The following is a 19,023-nucleotide window of genomic DNA, read 5'->3' as shown; positions in this document are numbered from 1 at the left end:
AACAATCCCTCACACCCTCCTCACCCACCCTCTTCCCTCACTCACCCTCCCCACCAATCCCTCACTCACCCTCCTTCATTCACATTCCTCACCAATCCCTCTCCCTCACTAATCCCTCATCCACCCTCTCCCTCCTCCCTCACCCACCCTCCCCATCAATCCCTCCCCCTCACCCACCCTCACCAATCCCTCTCCCATCTGCCTCTCATCCAGATTTTTGCTCATCCCATCATCCCTCCCTACATCTACACCCTCCCCACATCCATTCCCTTCCTCCCCCATATCCAACCCCATATTCCCTGTCCTCACCCATCCCTCCCCATATCCTTTCCTCACCTCACCCAGCCCTCCTCACCAAACCCACAGTGACCCCCTCCAGAACCTCTTCCCATTTCTCCCCTTGCATCCTCTCCTCACCTACCTCCACCCCTTCAACCCCTCCAAAGCCTTCAACCACTCCTCCCTCCTCCCCTTGCATCCTCACCCACCCTCAACAGCCCCTCCAATCCATGATTCCCCAAACCTCACCAACTCTTTCACCATTCCTAGAAGGGGAATTCCAAAGGGGAGATGTAGGAAGATGATGAAGGCAAAGATCTTGCAACATTTAAGAAGTATCTCAATGAACATTTGAATGGTCGAGGCATGGAAGGTTATAGATCAAGTGCTGGTCAATGGGGTCAGTGTAAATGGTTCTTCTGAATGATGGGCCAAAGGCCCTTTTTATGTGGCGATGACTATTTTACCATAACATCTTCACCTTTGCCTTGCACTGAATGCTTCCCCACTCAACCAATTGCACGATAATCCCCAAACCGCTACCCTCGGAGTTCACAATCTACAATTCCCTCCATCCCAAGCTCTCATCCTAAATTATATGCTTAATTCTCCACCATTCAGCAACCTTTCCCAATCCTCACTCTTCCCCACCCTTCCTCTGCCATGTCACCTTCCTCCCTCCCCCACCTTCCTTCTTTCCAATCTTATTGTCCACCCTATTCCTGCTTTTCCTCTACTATCCCCTCCTTCCCATATTCACTATTCTCACCTTCCTCTTGCTTCTTCAAATCCATGCCTTTTATCCTCTACCCCACCTCCTGCAGTCCCCAACCCACTATTGCAGTCTGCACACTCCCTTGTACCTTCACAATTGTGACGGCACCAACTGCCACCCCATCTTCAGAAGGACACAGTTCTTGCCAGTCTGGCCTCCCTCTGCTTTCCTCCCACTTTTCCCAACCGTTGCCTCCTTCTCACTCCAGCCTGCTTCCTGAAGCTCCAACTCCCACCAGTTTTCCTCAGGCTCCTGAAGGGCCTCGGCTGCTGAAGGCTATGTGATCATGCCGGGAAGTTTGGATCTGGAGTTCTGGTTGCCGATAGATTGAATAGGAGGCTGCGAGAGCGCTGAAGGCAAATCCACAGTCACTTTTGCGACTCTGAAGGGACTCTCTTTTGCTTGTCTTTCTCTTGTACTGTAAGGGGCACTGGGTGATACTAATGGCAACTCTTTGTCTGTCTTACAGCAGGTAGATGTCAATTTCCTGTTTCAGGTCCTTCATAGTGATTGTTAGGTATCTGGGGAATGTTGTAGAGCAGAGGGATCTTGGAGTGCAGGTATACCCCACTTTATGAAACTAGAGCATTCCTATGAAACTTTTCATAAGCCAAAATGGCGTAAATCAAAGACCCATTCACTACGATGGAAAGTTACGTACTTAAAAGCGAAAAACCCATTCAAATCTTTTCGTAAAAGTGAATGCAGGTTTCTTCATAAAAGCGAATTTCCATAAAGCGGGTATTCGTAAAGTGGGGTAAACTGTACCTTGAAAGTGGAGCCACATGTAGACAGGACACCGAAAAAGGCTTTCAGCACATTGGCGTTCATGAGTCAGGGTATCGATTTGGAAGTTGTTAGGTTATGCTGCAGTTGGAAAACATTGGAGAGTATTGTGTTCAGTTTTAGTCACCGTGTTGCAGGAAGGATGTCGTCAAGCTGGAAAGGGTGCAGAGAAGATTCACAAGGATGCTACAGGACTCAGGGGGCCTGAACTATAGGGGGAGGTTGAGCAGTCTGGGGCTTTATTCCTTTCTTTCTTTTCTTTTCCAATATTTTTATTAACATTGAAATTTCACATCTAAAAATACAGCATACATATTCAAAAAGATACATATTCATCCAAGATACTCCACATCACGCGAACCCGCATTACGCCTACTTTGAGTTCCCAGCCACATTTTAATCAAACAGATGATATTGTATTAATATTTGATTATAAAAATGGAAAACCTAAACCCACTATCAAGAAAGAAGCTGTTTGGCCAAAAAAAAGGACAATTCTCAACATTTCTACCTTCATAACAAATCAAAGATTATAAAAGTAATTCAAAAAGATCCCCACAGTGCTTGAAATTTTGAATTCAAATTGATAATTGAGCATCTAATCTTCTCTAAGTTTAAACATGACATCACGTACCCATTGAGCATGATTAGACAGGGTAACATCACTCTATCTGGCTTTATTCCTTATTGCTTTAGTGCGGGAGGATGAGGGGTGAACTCGTGGAGGTGTAGAAAATCATGAAGAATAGACAGGGTGATCACAGAGAGTCTTTTGCCCAGCGTGGGGGAATCAGAAACCAAAGGACAGAGGTTTAAGTGAGGGGCATGAGATTTAACAGGAACCTGAGGGGTGACTTTGTTTTACAGAGGGTGGTGGGTGCATGGAATGGGCTGCCAGAGGAGGTGGTGGAGTCGAGCAACGATTAAGAAACAAACTGAGCAGATATGTTACAAGATGGGTTTAAAGCAGTAGTTTTCAAACTTTTTCTTTCCACTCACATACCACCTTAAGTAATCCTTGTGCCATAGGTGCTCTGTGATTAGTAAGGGATTACTTAAGGTGGCATGTGAGTGGGGAAAAAAGGTTGAGAACCATTCCTCTGGGGTCAAGGGATATGTATCAGGTGCAGGCAGGTGTGACTTGTGTGGGTAGGACATTTTGATCAGCATGGGCAAGTTGGGCAAAGGGCCTGTTGCCATACCCTATGCCTCTGTGACATATCAACTCTGATGTTTTATCTATTTCCAAATATCCTGCTGCCATTTCCTTAATAATTGATTCCAGCATTTGTAGAATGTCAGAAGTCAGGCTAATTGGCATGTAGTTCACTGTTTCTTTCTTCAAAAGTGATATTCCAATCCATTCATACTTCCTTGCATTTTACCAATTTGGGAAGATCGCAGCCCTAGATCCCATTTGGCATCTCCAGAGCCACTTTTGTACACTCTAATGCAGGCTATCAGGTTCTGGTAACTTGCTAGCCGTAGCTAAATAGAGGTCAATTTTTTTAACCAAAAATAGACTTATTCACAATATTTTCAAAAGGAAGACCATTCAAATTCTCTTATTTTTGTATCCATACATTTCCATCACTGTATGTTGTTACATTCATTTCCATTTACAGCATTACCATCTCTGTGGCATGGTATATAAGATTATTAAGAGCTCAGGTAAGGCCAGCAACTTTTTCCTGGGGCAACAAGAAACAGCAAATACCAAAGGTTTAAGGTGACGGGGGGAAAGTTTAGAAGAGATGTCAGGGTTAACTCATTTACTCAGTGGTGGGTGCCTGGAATGCAGTTGGAGGTGGTGAAGGAGGCTGGTTCATTTGGAACATTCAAAAGAGATAAGCGCATGGATGTAAGAAAAATAGAGGGTTATGGGTGTGAGGTGGAGCAAAACTAGATTATTGTGGTGTTGGTTTACATAGGTCAGCACAACATTGTGAGCTGGAGGGTCTGGACTGTGTTAACTCCGATTTGGCAACCTGTTTGTAGAGCTCGTCGAAAGAATCAAAGACATGTTGATCCAAACCAAGGCTTTTATTAGCAAAAGACAGGAGCTCTTCACAGGTGGCCGACCAGTCCAGAATGATCCGACCTGGCTAGGGACACAACCTTTTAAGGCCCAGACAGTAGGCGTGGCTTAGCTCTCAGCCAATCGCTGTAAGCACAGTCTAGATACTGTAACTATATACACTATATACATTGGTGATAGATCTGTACTATCACATTCACCCCTTCTTGGAGAACAGACCCTGGAGAAAAAAACAAAAAAAAACGAGGGAGAGAATGAAAGGAAGGAGTAGGTTAAGGACTGAAGCGTTCAGGGGGTCTGACCATCCAGCGTAACCGCCATGGTGCCGGGATTGGGGTCGCTGGAGTGGTGTCACCAGCGGGCTCGTCGGGTGCGACCGCTCCTTCACTCAATTCCCCAGTCGTGTTGTCGGCAGGGTAGCCCGGGTCGTTAGGGTGCTGTTGGTCCTTCTGTTGCGGCACGGGGCCTGGGGAATAAAGAGTTGGGGAAGGTTGGGTTGGGGGGTTTGCTGGGTCTACTGCGTCCTGAGCTAGGTCACGCACCGAAACAGTGTCCTCCCGCCCATCTGGGAACTCAAAGTAGGCGTAATGCGGTTTTGCGTGATGTAGAATCACTCGGTCGACCAAGGGGTCGTTCTTTGAGTGCCGGACGTGGCGTCGCAAAAGGACGGGGCCAGGGACGGTGAGCCATGGCGGTACAGTGGTTCCTGTTTCGGATTTCCTTGGGAAAAGGAACATCCTTTCGTGGGGTGTGGCATTTGTTGCGGTACATAGGAGGGAGCGGATGGAGTGTAAGGCACTAGTGAGAACTTCCTGCCAGTGAGAGGTGGGGAGACCTTTAGACCGGAGAGTCAGTGTAACCGCTCTCCATATGGTAGCATTCTCCCTCTCGACCTGGCCGTTACCGTGTGGGTTATAGCTCGTGGTCCTGCTTTTTGGTATATTGCTTTTTGTGATTTTATTTAATATCTGGTTTAGATCTTCCCAAAATTTTTTCACTTTCTCACATGTCCAAATTGCATGAAATGTTGTTCCCATTTCCTTTTTACAGCGAAAACATCTGTCAGATACTGTTGGGTCCCATTTATTTAACTTTTGAGGTGTAATGTATAGCCTGTGTATCCAGTTATATTGTATCATACGTAACTTCGTACTTATTGTATTTCTCATAGTTCCTGAGCATAACTTCTCCCATGTTTCATTCTTTATCTTTATGCTTAGATCTTGTTCCCATTTTTGTTTAGTTTTACCATTTGTTTCCACATTCTCCTTTTCTTGTAGTTTAATATACATGTTTGTTACAAATATTTTGATTATCATTGTGTCTGTAATCACATATTCAAAATTACTTCCCTCTGGTAACCTCAGACTGCTTCCCAATTTGTCCTTCAAGTAGGATTTCAGTTGGTAGTATGCCAACACTGTATTGTGAGTTATATTATATTTATCCTTCATTTGTTCAAAGGATAATAATTTATTTCCCGAAAAGCAATTTTCTATTCTTTTGATCCCTTTTTTCTCCCATTCTCTAAAGGAAAGGTTATCTATTGTAAAAGGGATTAGCTGATTTTGCATCAGTATTAGTTTTGGTAGTTGGTAATTTGTTTTATTCCTTTCTACATGAATCTTCTTCCAAATATTGAGCAGATGATGTAATACTGGAGAACTCCTACATTGTACCAATTTTTCATCCCATTTATATAATATATGTTCAGGTATCTTCTCCCCTATTTTATCTAGTTCTAATCTAGTCCAATCTGGCTTCTCCCTTGTTTGATAAAAATCTGATAGGTATCTTAATTGTGCGGCTCTATAATAATTTTAAAAGTTTGACAGTTGTAAGCCTCCTTGTTTATACCATTCTGTTAATTTATCTAGTGCTATCCTCGGTTTCCCCCCTTTCCATAAAATTTCCTTATTATTTTCTTTAACTCCTTGAAGAATTTCTCTGTTGATTTTAATGTTCATTTTAATACAATTTATGCTTCCTATCAGTGTTAGTGGTAAGTCTTTCCAATGCTCTAAGTTATACATGTCAAACTCTGGCCCGCGGGCCAAATTTGGCCCACGATATAATTATATTTGGCCCGCAAGATCATTTCAAAAATTTATTAGAGGTGGCCCGCTGGCCGCCGCGCCAGTATAGCACATGCACAGAAATACAACAAATCCCAGAATGCATTGGCGTCAGCCCGCTAATCGCCCCCACCTCCTCTGTTTACGTTGCAGGGTCTCACCGTGGACTCTGGTTTTGGGGCCTGGCCGGTGTCAGGGGAAGCCAAGGCCGCTTCCCAGCGCCCAGAACCAGAAGCCTCGGGCTTGACCTCACCAGGACCGTTGCCTACTCCCCCTCCCTGCCGCAGGCCGACCCGCGACTCATGGTGACAGGACCGCTGATCCCCCGAGATGCCACCCAGCAGCAAGAGCCGATGCCCCCGCACTGTCGTTGTCCAACCCGATCGCCCGCAAACCCCGCCCTCCCGCACACAGGCCTGAGTAAGTATTATGAACTTTAATCTCAGGATAAAACGATCTTCCAATAGTTTCATGTCACAGTGATAAATATATTCCTGGTTAAAAATGGTCCTGCACCTGGATACAAGCTCATTAGGCATAAAACTTGAAAAGTGTGTAAATCAAAGGATATCTGTACCAATGGAAAAAGGGCATGGCAAATAACCCTGCTAGAGTTCATGCCCACAATCAGTCACCCATTTGATTGTTTCAGGAATCATGTTATTCTCCCACATTCTCAATAGCCCTCAGATTTTACTATTCGACAGCACACTAGCAACATTTGACAAATCCTCTATAGAGAAATATTATTTATTGAATATTTTATTTCTCATTTGTTAATGCTTCTGGAAAGAGTTTATCCAAAACTATTATTAAACATTTATTTTTAATAAGAAAAAGTTTAACATTACATATGTTAAAAGAAGAGAAAACATGCAGATGTTGTTGAAAATTTTCAATAAATATTTAGTTCGGCCCTCGACTTAGTCCAAGTTTTTAATTTTGGCCCTCGGTGAATTTGAGTTTGACACCCCTGCTCTAAGTCGTCTTGTAATTTTTTTCATTAGTGGATAATAATTGAGTTTATATAGATGGCCGAGGTTTTTATTTATTTGTATACCTAGGTATCGCATTGCTTGCGTTTGCCATCTGAATGGTGATTCTTTCTTAAATTTTGAGAAATCCGCATTATTCATTGGCATTGCTTCACTTTTATTTGCGTTAATCTTGTACCCCGACACTTCTCCAATTTCCTTCAATTTCTTATGTAATTCTTTTATTGATATTTCTGGTTCTGCTAAGTATACTATAACGTCATCTGCAAATAATCTGATTTTATATTCCTTGTCTTTTATTTTTATCCCTTTTATTTTATTTTCTGTTCTTATTCATTCTGCTAGTGGTTCTATGGCTAACGCGAACAATAAGGGCGATAGTGGGCATCCCTGCCTTGTTGATTTGCTTAAGTTAAATTGTTTTGATATATATCCATTTACTGTCACTTTCGCCAATGGCCCCTTATATAATGCTTTAATCCAATTAATATATTTCTCTGGTAAGCTGAATTTTTGTAGAACTTTGAATAAATAATTCCATTCTACTCTGTCAAAGGCCTTCTCTGCGTCTAAAGCAACCGCTACTGTTGGAGCTTTATTTCCTTCTACTGCATGAATTAAGTTAATAAATTTACAAATATTGTCTGTTGTTCGTCTTTTTTTAATAAATCCATTTTGGTCTAGATTTACTATTTTTGGAACATAGTCGGCTAATCTGTTTGCTAATAGTTTAGCTATTATCTTATAATCTGTGTTAAGTAAAGATATTGGTCTATATGACGCTGGTGCGAGTGGATCTTTCCCTGTCTTTGGTATTACTGTAATTATTGCTGTTTTGCATGAATCTGGTAAGCTTTGTGTTTTATCAATCTGGTTGATTACTTCCAGAAGGAGAGGAATTAATAAATCTTTAAATGTTTTATAGAATTCTATTGGGAATCCATCCTCTCCTGGTGTTTTATTATTCGGTAGTTTTTTTATTATCTCTTGTATTTCTACTATTTCAAATGGTTCTGTTAATTTATTTTGTTCCTCTATTTGTAATTTTGGTAGTTCAATTTTAGTTAAAAATTCATCTATTTTGTCTTCTTTCCCTTCGTTTTCAGTTTGATTTAATTGTTCGTAGAATTCTCTGAAGTTTTCATTAATCTCCTTTGGATTATATGTGATTTGCTTGTCTTTTTTCCTTAATGCCAATACCATTCTCTTAGTTTGTTCTGTCTTAAGCTGCCACGCTAGAATTTTGTGCATTTTTTCTCCTAGTTCATAATATTTCTGTTTTTTCTTCATATGTTCTTCTCCACCTTATATGTTTGTAGTGTTTCATATTTTATTTTTTATCTGCCAATTCTCTTCTTTTAGTTGTGTCTTCCTTCATTACTAATTATTTTTCTATATTTGCTATTTCCCTTTCCAACTGCTCTGTTTCCTGATTGTAGTCCTTCTTCATCTTGGTTACATAACTTATTATTTGCCCTCTGATGAACGCTTTCATTGCGTCCCATAGTATAAACTTATCTTTCACTGATTCCGTATTTATTTCAAAGTACATTTTAATTTGTCGTTCAATGAATTCTCTAAAATCCTGCCTTTAAAGTAGCATGGAGTTTAATCTCCATCTATACATTCTTGGTGGGATGTCCTCTAACTCTATTGTCAATATCAGGGGTGAGTGGTCCGATAATAGTCTAGCTTTATATTCTGTTTACCTAACTCTGTCTTGCATGTGAGCTGATAACAGGAATAGGTCTATTCTTGAGTATGTTTTATATCTACCCGAATAATATGAATATTCCTTTTCCTTTGGATGTTGATTCCTCCATATATCCAAATGTTGCATTTCTTGCATCGATTTAATTATAAATTTGGTTACTTTGTTCTTTCTGTTAATTTTTTTCCCAGTTTTTTCCATGTTTGAATCCAAATTAAGGTTGAAATCCCCTCCTATTAGTATGTTCCCTTGCGTGTCTGCTATCTCCAAAAAAAATCTTTCACAAATTTTTGATCTTCTTCGTTAGGTGAATATACACTGAGTAAATTCCAAAACTCCGAATATATCTGACATTTTATCATTACATATCTCCCTGCTGGATCTATTATTTCCTCTTCTATTTTGATTGGTACATTTTTACTGATTAATATGGCTACTCCTCTAGCTTTTGAATTATATCACGCTGCTGTTACATGTCCTATCCAATCTCTCTTTAATTTCTTGTACTCCACTTCAGTTAAGTGTGTTTCTTGTACGAATGCTATATCAATTTTTTCTTTTTTCAGTAAATTTAGCAGTTTCTTCCTTTTGATTTGGTTATGTATTCCATTAATATTTAAAGTCATAAAGTTCAACATAGCCATTTCATACTTTGTTTATCTTTCCTTTCCGTTTCCTCATTATCACCTTTCCTTCTTATCCATTTCTGCTTTCTTTTTTTGAACACTTTATAAGACAACATTTCTAAAACATAAAACATTTCCTTTATTCTCCTATCTAAAATTTCTTTAACCCCACTATCCCCTCCCCTTCCTGAGTTGCCCTTTATCCCTTGTCGGGCAACCACATCTCCCCTCTCCATTTGGATTTGCGAATTCACTCGCAAGCGTCAACTGATTTTGCAGTGACCGTAACTCTTCCCCACCCAGCCCCTCCCAGAAAAGATTTTAATTTTCATATACCACAAAGGTCACTCTCTTAATTCCCCCCATACTTCCTTTCTTTCCCTTCTTAGTTCTTACCTATATTCTATTTTTTTTATATATATATATACATACACACATACATATAGTTTGTGGTCATTTTTGTTCTCGTTACATATCTTCCTCTCTCTGTCTGTTTTGTAGTTGTTCTGCAAATTTTCTTGCTTCCTCCGTATCCAAGAATAGTCTGTTTTGCTGCCCTGGAATAACTATTTTAAGTACCGCTGGATACTTTAGCATAAATTTATATCCTTTTTTTCATAGGATCGTTTTTGCTGCATTAAACTCCTTCCTCTTCTTCAGGAGTTCAAAACTTATATCTGGATAGAAAAAAATTTTTTGACCTTTGTATTCCAGTGGTTTTTTGTCTTCTCTTATTTTCCTCATTGCTTTCTTCAATATATTTTCTCTTGTTGTATATCTTAAGAATTTTACTAGAATGGATCTTGGTTTTTGTTGTGGTTGTGGTTTAGGGGCTAATGTTCTGTGTGCCCTTTCTATTTCCATTTCTTCCTGTAATTCTGGTATTCCTTGGACCCTGGGGATCCATTCTTTTATAAATTCTCTCATATTCTTGCCTTCTTCATCTTCCTTAAGGCCCACTATCTTTATATTGTTTCTTCTATTATAATTTTCCATTATATCTATCTTCTGAGCTAACAGCTCTTGTGTCTCTTTAACTTTTTTATCAGATTCTTCTAATTTCTTTTTTAAGTCCTCTACTTCCATTTCTGTTTCTCGTTCTTCCACCTTGTCCACTCTTTTTCCTATATCTGATATGATCATCTCTAATCTATTCATTTTTTCTTCTGTACTTTTTACTCTTCTTTTTATTTCACTGAATTCTTGTGACTGCCATTCTTTTACTGATTCCATATATTCTTTAAAAAAAAATATATCCATTGTCTTGCCCTTCCCTTCATCTTCCATTTCTCTGTGTTCTTCCTCTTCTTCTTCTGAGTCCACTCCAGGATCTGTGTCCTTTACCTCTGTCTCTTCTGGTTTTCTTGTTGGTTTGTTTGTTTTAATTTGTTGGGTATTTTTGGTCTTCTTATTTTTATTAGAAGTGTCTTGTTGCTGGTCTTCTTCCTCTGGGTTGGTCATCTGTTGTTTCTTTGATTTCTTTTTACTCTCTTCTTTCTTGCTCTCGTTATTTTCTGTGTTTTCCTTTTGCTGCTTTGTTGTGGCTGTCAATTTCAGCTGTGGAGATCGACTCCTCAGCTGGTCCCCCCTCCCGTCAGTGTTATTTTCGTCTTGTGCATCACGCATGCGCGACTCCTCGCACTTTTGTTTGGCTCCGTGAGCCATTTTTGTAGTCCCGAGTTCGGGGCTTCAACTGACCTTAGGGAGCGGTCTTCTCTCTCCGCGGCGGGCCTCCTCGGACAGGTAAGGCCTTCACCTTCTTCTTCCGACGTCCTTTCTTCTTCTCTTCTTCCCATTGCTTTTAGGTTTTCTTTTTTTGCTGCCATTTTCTCCACACCTTTATTTTCACTTTATTTTGGTTTTTGTGTTTGTGCCTTTGTTTTTTCACTGTTTTTTTTTTAACTTTTCTGGAGGGGGCTGGAGTTCCCCGACTGGCCACTACTCCATCACGTGACTCCTCCCCTCGTGGTCCTGCTTGAAGCGATACCACACTCCAGAAGGTACTGTTGCAGCTCTGCGCTCATGAATGAGGACCCCCTATCACTGTGGATGGAATTGAGGTACCCGAAAATAGCGAAAATACTGTGAAGGGCCTGTATCACTGAGGTGGCAGTGGTGTCTGGGCAGGGCACAGCGAACGGGAAGCGGGAGTACTCGTCGATGGCCGTAAGGATGTAGATATTATGGTTGGTCGACGGTAGGGGCCCCTTAAAGTCTACGCTAATACGCTTGAAGGGGCGGGTGGCTTTGATAATGTGGGAGTTATCCGGACGGAAGAAGTGGGGCTTGCATTCAGCGCACACCGAACAGGCTCGGGTCATGGAGCGGATCTCCTCGACTGTGTAGGGTAGGTTGCGCGCCTTCTCAAAGTGGGCAAACCTAGTGACCCCTGGATGACAGAGCGCCTCATGGAGTTTCTGTAGTCTGTCCATCTGTATGCTGGCGCACGTCCCCTTGGAGAGCGCGTCATGCGGGTCGTTGAGCTTACCAGACCGGTACAGGATGTCATAGTTAAAGGTGGAGAGTTCGATTCTCCATCTGGCGGTTTTGTCGTTTTTTATCTTACCACACTGGGTGTTCCTGAACATGAAGGAGACCGCGCGTTGATCAACAGTGTAAAGCGCCTCCCAGCGAGGTAATGTCTCCAACGACGCACCGCTTCAACTATGGCCTGGGCCTCCTTCTCGATCGAGGAGTGTCTACTCTCTGGACCCTGGAGGATTCTGGAGAAGAAGGCTACAGGCCAACCAGCCTGGTTCAAGGTGGCTGCCAGGGTGGCAACGGTTGCCACAGTGAGGACCGAGGCCAGGTCAAGTGTTCCGCATGGTGGCGAGAGACGGGCCAACACCATGGTTGAGAGGGTCCTCTGATTTTATTTGTTGAAAACAAATGTTTTTGGTGTATTCCACAGTGAAGAGAGATTAAAAATATATCTATCACATCTCCCCAAATTCTTTATTTCCCATTATTAGTTCACTAGCCACGTGTTCAAAGTTTACTTCAGCTACTTGCTTCCTCTTAATATACTATCTAAAGGTCTATTGTCTGTATTTATATTTCTTGCCAGCTTACTCTGTTTTTACAGTCATCATTTCCTGTTTTCCAAAATACAGTAAACCCCCTGTTATTCCAGAATTCAAGCAACCGGCAAAAAAAATCACGGAAAATAAATAGGTAAAGAATACAGGTTTAAAATTGGTGACCCACGCCACTAGTTCATCAGTAATGCACCCAATCTCAAGCAACCAGAAATTTTCCTTTTCCGGCATCTCCCAATCCCCATAGGTGCTGGATACCGGGGGTTTTACTGTAACTTCTAATCTTCTGACCTTCCACTAATCCTTGTCACTTTGCCTGCTTTTTCTTTAGTCACAAATGGATCTTCCTCCTCACAGAGCCTTATTTCTTTACTAAGAATTGTAAAATATCACGTTCTTACCACTGCTTATATACTGCCTTCCCTTTAAATTCATTTTCCCATTTATGCCTTCATACCTTTTGTAATTGCCTTTTAAACATTAACTTCACACCAAATTTTCTTAATCAAACAATATATGAACTTGTGTCCTATAATGATCACTCTTTCCTAGTGTCTTTTATTGTGACACTGTAGTGGCTACTACGGTAGAGTTACTAAAGTAATACACACACACACGCCAGATTAGTCAACTCAAGACTGACTTTATTCAAATTTTACTATCTTCTTTTATACCCTGCATGTCCCGGGCTCCATGGGACATGACAGGAAATTGCTACTGGAGTGCTTCCGATCCACGGGACCAGCTGGTTTAAATTAATCCTTGTGAGTGTCCCGCGCCTTCCGTCAGGATACTCAGCAGTACAACGCGCTGTTCTTCAGGACGCAGTACCTCTCTGTTAGGTGAGTATTCACCTGTTTGTATTGTTGTTTCGTGACCCGCAGAACCGTGCCGGCGACGGTTCGCAACGCCGCACTGCGCACTCGCTCAGCCCACTACCTCACCATTAATTAATTTTACCTCATTACACATGATGAGATTGAAATAACTTGTTCCTTCCCTTTTTTTGTATGCATATAATATTTTCTTGAGTAGTCTTTTGCACTACTGATAAATAGAAATTCTGTCTGGCCCACTGGAAGAAGAATCTCAGGGTTGTATGTGATGTATGTACTCTGACAATAAACCTAAACTATGAACTTTGAACTTAGGTAGAAACTGACCCAATCTGATTTTATGATTTATAAGAAAATTAGTCGCCCATGATCATTGCAGAGTATTTCTTGATTTCGTCCTCCTCATTATTTCTTGTTAAATACTAGCCTAATAGTCTCTAGCTTAAACTCTGCAACAGCCATTCTCAAAAGGGCTCACACCACTTTTAAGGGAGGACCAAGGACTGAAATCATTTAAATTTTTTTTAAGAAGGAACCAATTAAACTTAACTGCTTTACAAGAAAGAGGGCCATCAACTTTGAGCAAAGTCCTATGGAGGCCATTGTCAAAAAAAGGGTTGAGAACAGCTGGTCTAGAACATGCTCATCTTGTGAAGAGAGAACCAGAAGGGAAACACAGTTATTTCTTAAATACTGGTGCTTGGAGAGATGTAGGTTGCAAAAAGTAAAATGTACAGGTATAACAAGCAATTGAGATGTTGTGCATTCACCAGCCCTGCTTGTTACGTGCAGTCGATGGGTCAGTCGTGATGAAGATGGTGACACGTACCTGTCTATTCCACTCCAGAGCGGAAGTTGGCGTACACACTTGCGTCGGCATGACGCAAGTGGTGGGGCGGACGCGCGGTCTGACTGCCGGCCTGATAAACAAGTGTGCAGAGTTTGAATAAACACTCTGCTGTGACACTCAAGCTAACAGCCTGCATCTCCAGTCTATCCTACTGCTCTCACACAGCATGCTACGGTTCAAGTTTATTATCATCTGACTACACAACCTGATGAAATGTTTCTCTGGTGCATGCAACATCCACAGTACATAGTAATCACATACATTCATAAAAATACAGCACAATTTCAAATAAATATTTATAAATCTTTTGGGATGATTACTGAGCAACAGGATGCTGTTCATCAATCTCATAGCTTGTCCCGATTTTGATGCTCCTGTTTCTCCTTCTTGATAGTAGTGGATCAAATAGACTATGTTCTGGATAGAAAGGGTCTTCAATAATTATTGGAGCCCTAGGTTGATTCACTAGATCAGCCATTCTCAACCATTTTTTGGTAATGGCCCCCTCAGCCTCTGCTTGAATTTTATGGGCCTCCTTCCCTATGAAGTAGTCAAGTTTTGATTTCTTCCATACTTCTTTCCTACCAAATTCATAACAAAAATTTAAATATTTATGTTGCATGGAGGTGAAAAGTAAACAGGCTTGTAGTGAGGTCGCTACGGCTACAGCTAAGTTATAGCTCTCGGTTACACCCTAAGACTGTAGCTCAAATCCACAGCAGAGTGTATTCGACATTGAGTTTATTCAGTGGCAGCTCTGCCTTTTATAGACACCACCAGGGCGTGGCTCGAATGGGCCGGCTGCTGATTGGTTACCTCGGATGCCTGGACCCCCTGCAATCCACCGGTGGTGATTGGCCGGTTTCACCACCCTGCTGATGGCCTATGGAAACGGGTGTTTCAGCCCATATGATGCTTTTCCGTGTTCGACAGCCATTTCCAGTGTTGGCCCGAGGCGCAGGCCATGCAAGACCCCCGCTCCCCCCCCTAACCCCCCCAGAACCAGCAATCAGGGCCCCTTTTTTAAGAGGCCAACCCCTGCGTTATGGAGTTGGGTGAGTGATGGGCTGGTCAAAGTCCAAGTAGGCCAGTTTCAACCAGTCAAGTGTGAAAGTCTCTTCCCTGCTGCCAATGTCCAAAACACAGATGGAGCCATTGTGTCTCAGGACACTTTGGCGCCTCGTAAGGCCTCTGTAGAGGTGGCCGGTGATCCCCACACTGAACAAACACATATTTACTGACAGTAAAGTTCTTTGGGACACAAGTGCAGGGTTGGCCATAGGGTCTAGGTTTAGTGGGGGCCAGGGTGCCTAGATGCTTGAGTAGTCGGGACAGTGTGCTGGTTGGGGGCTCCTCTATGTCCTCCGGGGCCATCACGAATTTGCCCGATATAATTAGGGGTGCGCCATAGACTAACTCAGCAGAAGGTGTCTCGAGGACCTCCTTGGGTGCGTTGTGGATGCCTAACAGGACCCAAGGGAGTTCGTCGGCCCAGTTAGGTCCAGTAAGTCATGCCATTAAGGCTCCCTTAAGGTGTTTGTGGAACCTCTGCACCAACCCGTTGGTGAAACACTGTGGTGTGGTGGAGTTGGATCCCCAGGGTGTGGGCTAAGGCGGTCCCAGTGAATTGGGCCCCCCCGTCTGATGTAAGGTGTTCGGGGACCCTGAAACTCGCTACCCAAGTGTTGAGTAAAGCCCATGTGCATGCTTCTTTGGAAGCCTCTTATGGTGGCACCGCCTCTGGCCATCTGGTCATCCGGTTGACCATTGTGAGAAGGTAACGTGTGCCTCTAGATACAGGTAGGGGGCCCACAATGTCAATGTGGCTGAAGCGGTGATGTGTTGGCTCGAATGTCTGTGGTGGAGCTTTGATATGAGTCTGGACTTTGGATGACTAGCACTGTGTATAAGTCTTGGCCCAGAGGGCGACCTCTTTGTGGAGGCTGTGACAGACATACCTGTTCGCCACCATTTTGACTGTAGTCCTGATGGCCGGGTGACCCAAGTTGTGGACCGAGTTGAAAACCCTCCTCTTCCATGTAGCCGGAATGACAGGGCAAGGTTTACCTGTCGAGGTGTCGCAGAGCAGCGTGCGATTGTCGGGGTTGATCTGGTTGTCCTGTTGTAAGCTGGTGAGTGCTGTCTGGTACGCTGGAATGTCAGGGTCTGCTTGCTGCACATCAGCCAGGGCTGCGTAGTCGATGCCAGGAGTAGGGTTGTGCACCGCCAAGATAGCTGGATGGGATAGGGCATCGGCCACCACGTTGGATTTGCCAGTTATGTGTTCAATGTCCGCTGTAAATTCAGAAATGTAGGACAGGTGCTGCTGTTGCCTGGCTGACCACGGATCTGATACCTTACTGAAGGCAAAGATAAGGGGTTTATGGTCCGTGTAAAGTTTGAACTTCCTGCTCTCCTGGAAGTAACGGAAGTGCCAAATTGCCAGGTATAAAGCTAACAGTTCTCTATCAAAGGCTCTGTACTTGAGCTGTGTCTGAAGTGTTTACTGAAAAAGGCCAATGGTTGCCATTGTCCATTCACTAGTTGCTCAAGAACACCCCCGACCACTGTGCTCGAGGTGTCTGTTGTGAGTGCGGTTGGGGCCTCTGTCTGCGGATGCATGAGGAGGATGGCCTTGGCTCGGGTGTTTTTGGTGCCTGTTAGGCCTCGGTTGCCTCCTGGATCCATTGTATGTTTTCACTGGGTCCTGCCATGAGGGGAAAGAGTGGGCTCACGATGCAGGCCGCTGCAGGTATGAAGTGGTGATAAAAGTTGACCACTATCTGCAAACTCTTGTAGTCCCTTCACTGTCGATGGCATGGGGAAAGAGCAACTAGCATCCACCTTAGTGCATAATGGTCTGGCTCCATGTTGGCCCAGGAAGTCAATAGTCTCTTGGCCAAACTGGCACTTGGCCGGGTTGATGATAAGGCCGAAACTGCTCAGCCTTGAGAATAATTGTTTTAAGTGGGCGGCATATTCATTGCAGGTGTGGCTGGTGATTAAAATGTCATCGAGGTCGTTTCAGCTTCAGCTACGTTATAGCTCTCGGTTATAGCCCTAAGGCTGGCTATAGCTCGAATCCACAATAAAGACACACACCAGTAGAGTGTATTCAACACTGAGTTTATTCAGTGACAACTCTGCCTTTTATAGTCAGCTTGGCCACGTCACCACCGGGGCATGGCTTGAGCAGGCTGGCTGCCAATTGGTTACCTTGGATGCCCAGGCCCTGATTGGGCCCCCTATGATCCACTGGTGGTTATTGGGCAGTTTCACTGCTCTGCCAGCAGCCTATAGAAACAGGTGTTTCAGCCTCCACGATGCCTTGCCAGTCGCTGTGTCAGACAGCAATTTCCTGTGTTGGCCCGAGGTGCAGGCTGCTATAGGCTTTTACTTAAATGAGCTGTGCCCCCCCCCCCCCCAAGTGGGGAGGCGTGGAGCCCTGTTGAGAATGATGGCTCTAGACTGTGGTCTGTCGCCCACCATGTCCTCGTCCTGCAACCAAGCCTCAGTGCGTCCTTCAGCATATACTCCCGCAGCCTGGAAATGTGCCAGTCAGGAGCATTCCCTCACTGGCATCTCCACGTACTGGAGGACCAACAAGTTTCGGACAGAAAAAAGTAAGTCTTTCACCAAGTTGAAGATCTTCCAGCAGCTCTGGTGTTTGGCTCTGCGTATGTGTCCCCGGAACAGCCTGTAAATCAGAGAGTCACCACAGCAGCACTGCCATCTTCATGAAGTTATGACTTTATAACCACAAGTATCATCTGTGCTCCTGCAGAGCTGCCTTTTGGGTTCAGGGGTGCAGATGACGTAGGTCAGTGCTTCTTTCGAGATGTGTGGATAAGGTGGCTGGTGGAAAGAAACTAGATGTAGGGGAGGAGCAGAAAATTTTTAATTAAATTTTACATTTCGACATCTAGTGCGGTAATATGCCCTTCTGGCCCACAAGCCTGTGCCGCCCAATTAGCCTACAGCCCCCGGAGGAAACACACATAGATATGGGGAGAATGTACAAACTCTGGACTGCAAACAGCATCAGATTCAAACCTGGGTCGCTGGCCCTGCAATAGTGTTGCACTAACCCCTACGCTAACCGTGATATAGGCACACCCGACATTTCTTTGCATTAAGACCAGTCTATTCAGGGCCAAGGGTTCGAATCATGAAGCACAAGTTAAAAGACATGAATTTCTCTGGGCTCCTTAACTTAAAAAGGACCTGGATTGATAGAATTGAAGGCATTACTGAGGTTGAGAAAAGCCATCTGCGGTCACTGAAGAGGGCAGATGAAAAGGACTCCTGTCGTGGGTTTCCCCGGGGAAAGTAGTAGGGACTACCTTATGAAACTAATGCTGTTGGATTTGTTTCCCTGAATATGCTCACAATTACAACACGGGTTTCCCTGGAATATCCCGGAATATCCCCCTCTCCTCAGATGTGGATGGTAAGGTATCTCACTGCCAAGCTTTAGGACGCTGCAAGGATTTTACAATTAAATCTTAATTTAGAGACACAGCACGGTGACAGGCTCCTCTGGCCCATGAGCCTGCGCTGCCCAAGTACACCCATGACCGACGAACCCCATACGTCTGGAATGTGGAGGAAAGCAAAGCATCCAGAGTAAACCCACGCAAACACAGGGAGAATATACATATCCCTTCCAGACAGTGCTGGATTTGAAACTGTCTTGTTGGTGCTGTAATAGCATTGTGCTAACCGCACTGCTGTTCTGACGTTTTACCTTTCTGGTCTGAATATCAGGGGCGGCACATTTGGTATAGCAGTAGCGCAACGCTTTTACAGCGCCAGCAATAGGGGCAGGGGTTCGAATCCCACACTGTCTGTAAGGAGTTTGTACATTCTCCCGGGGGTTCCAGTTTCCTCCCACCCTTCAAAACGTACTGGGCGGCACAGACTCATGGGCTGAAATGTCCTGATACTGTGCTAAAAAAACTAATATGAGGAATGTTTGACAGCTCTTGGTTTGTACTCATTGGAATTTAGGAGA

The sequence above is a fragment of the Narcine bancroftii genome, chromosome 4 (assembly GCF_036971445.1).
Source record: "Narcine bancroftii isolate sNarBan1 chromosome 4, sNarBan1.hap1, whole genome shotgun sequence".
Classification (NCBI taxonomy): Eukaryota; Metazoa; Chordata; class Chondrichthyes; order Torpediniformes; family Narcinidae; genus Narcine; species Narcine bancroftii.
Note: the sequence above shows the minus strand (reverse complement) of the source record.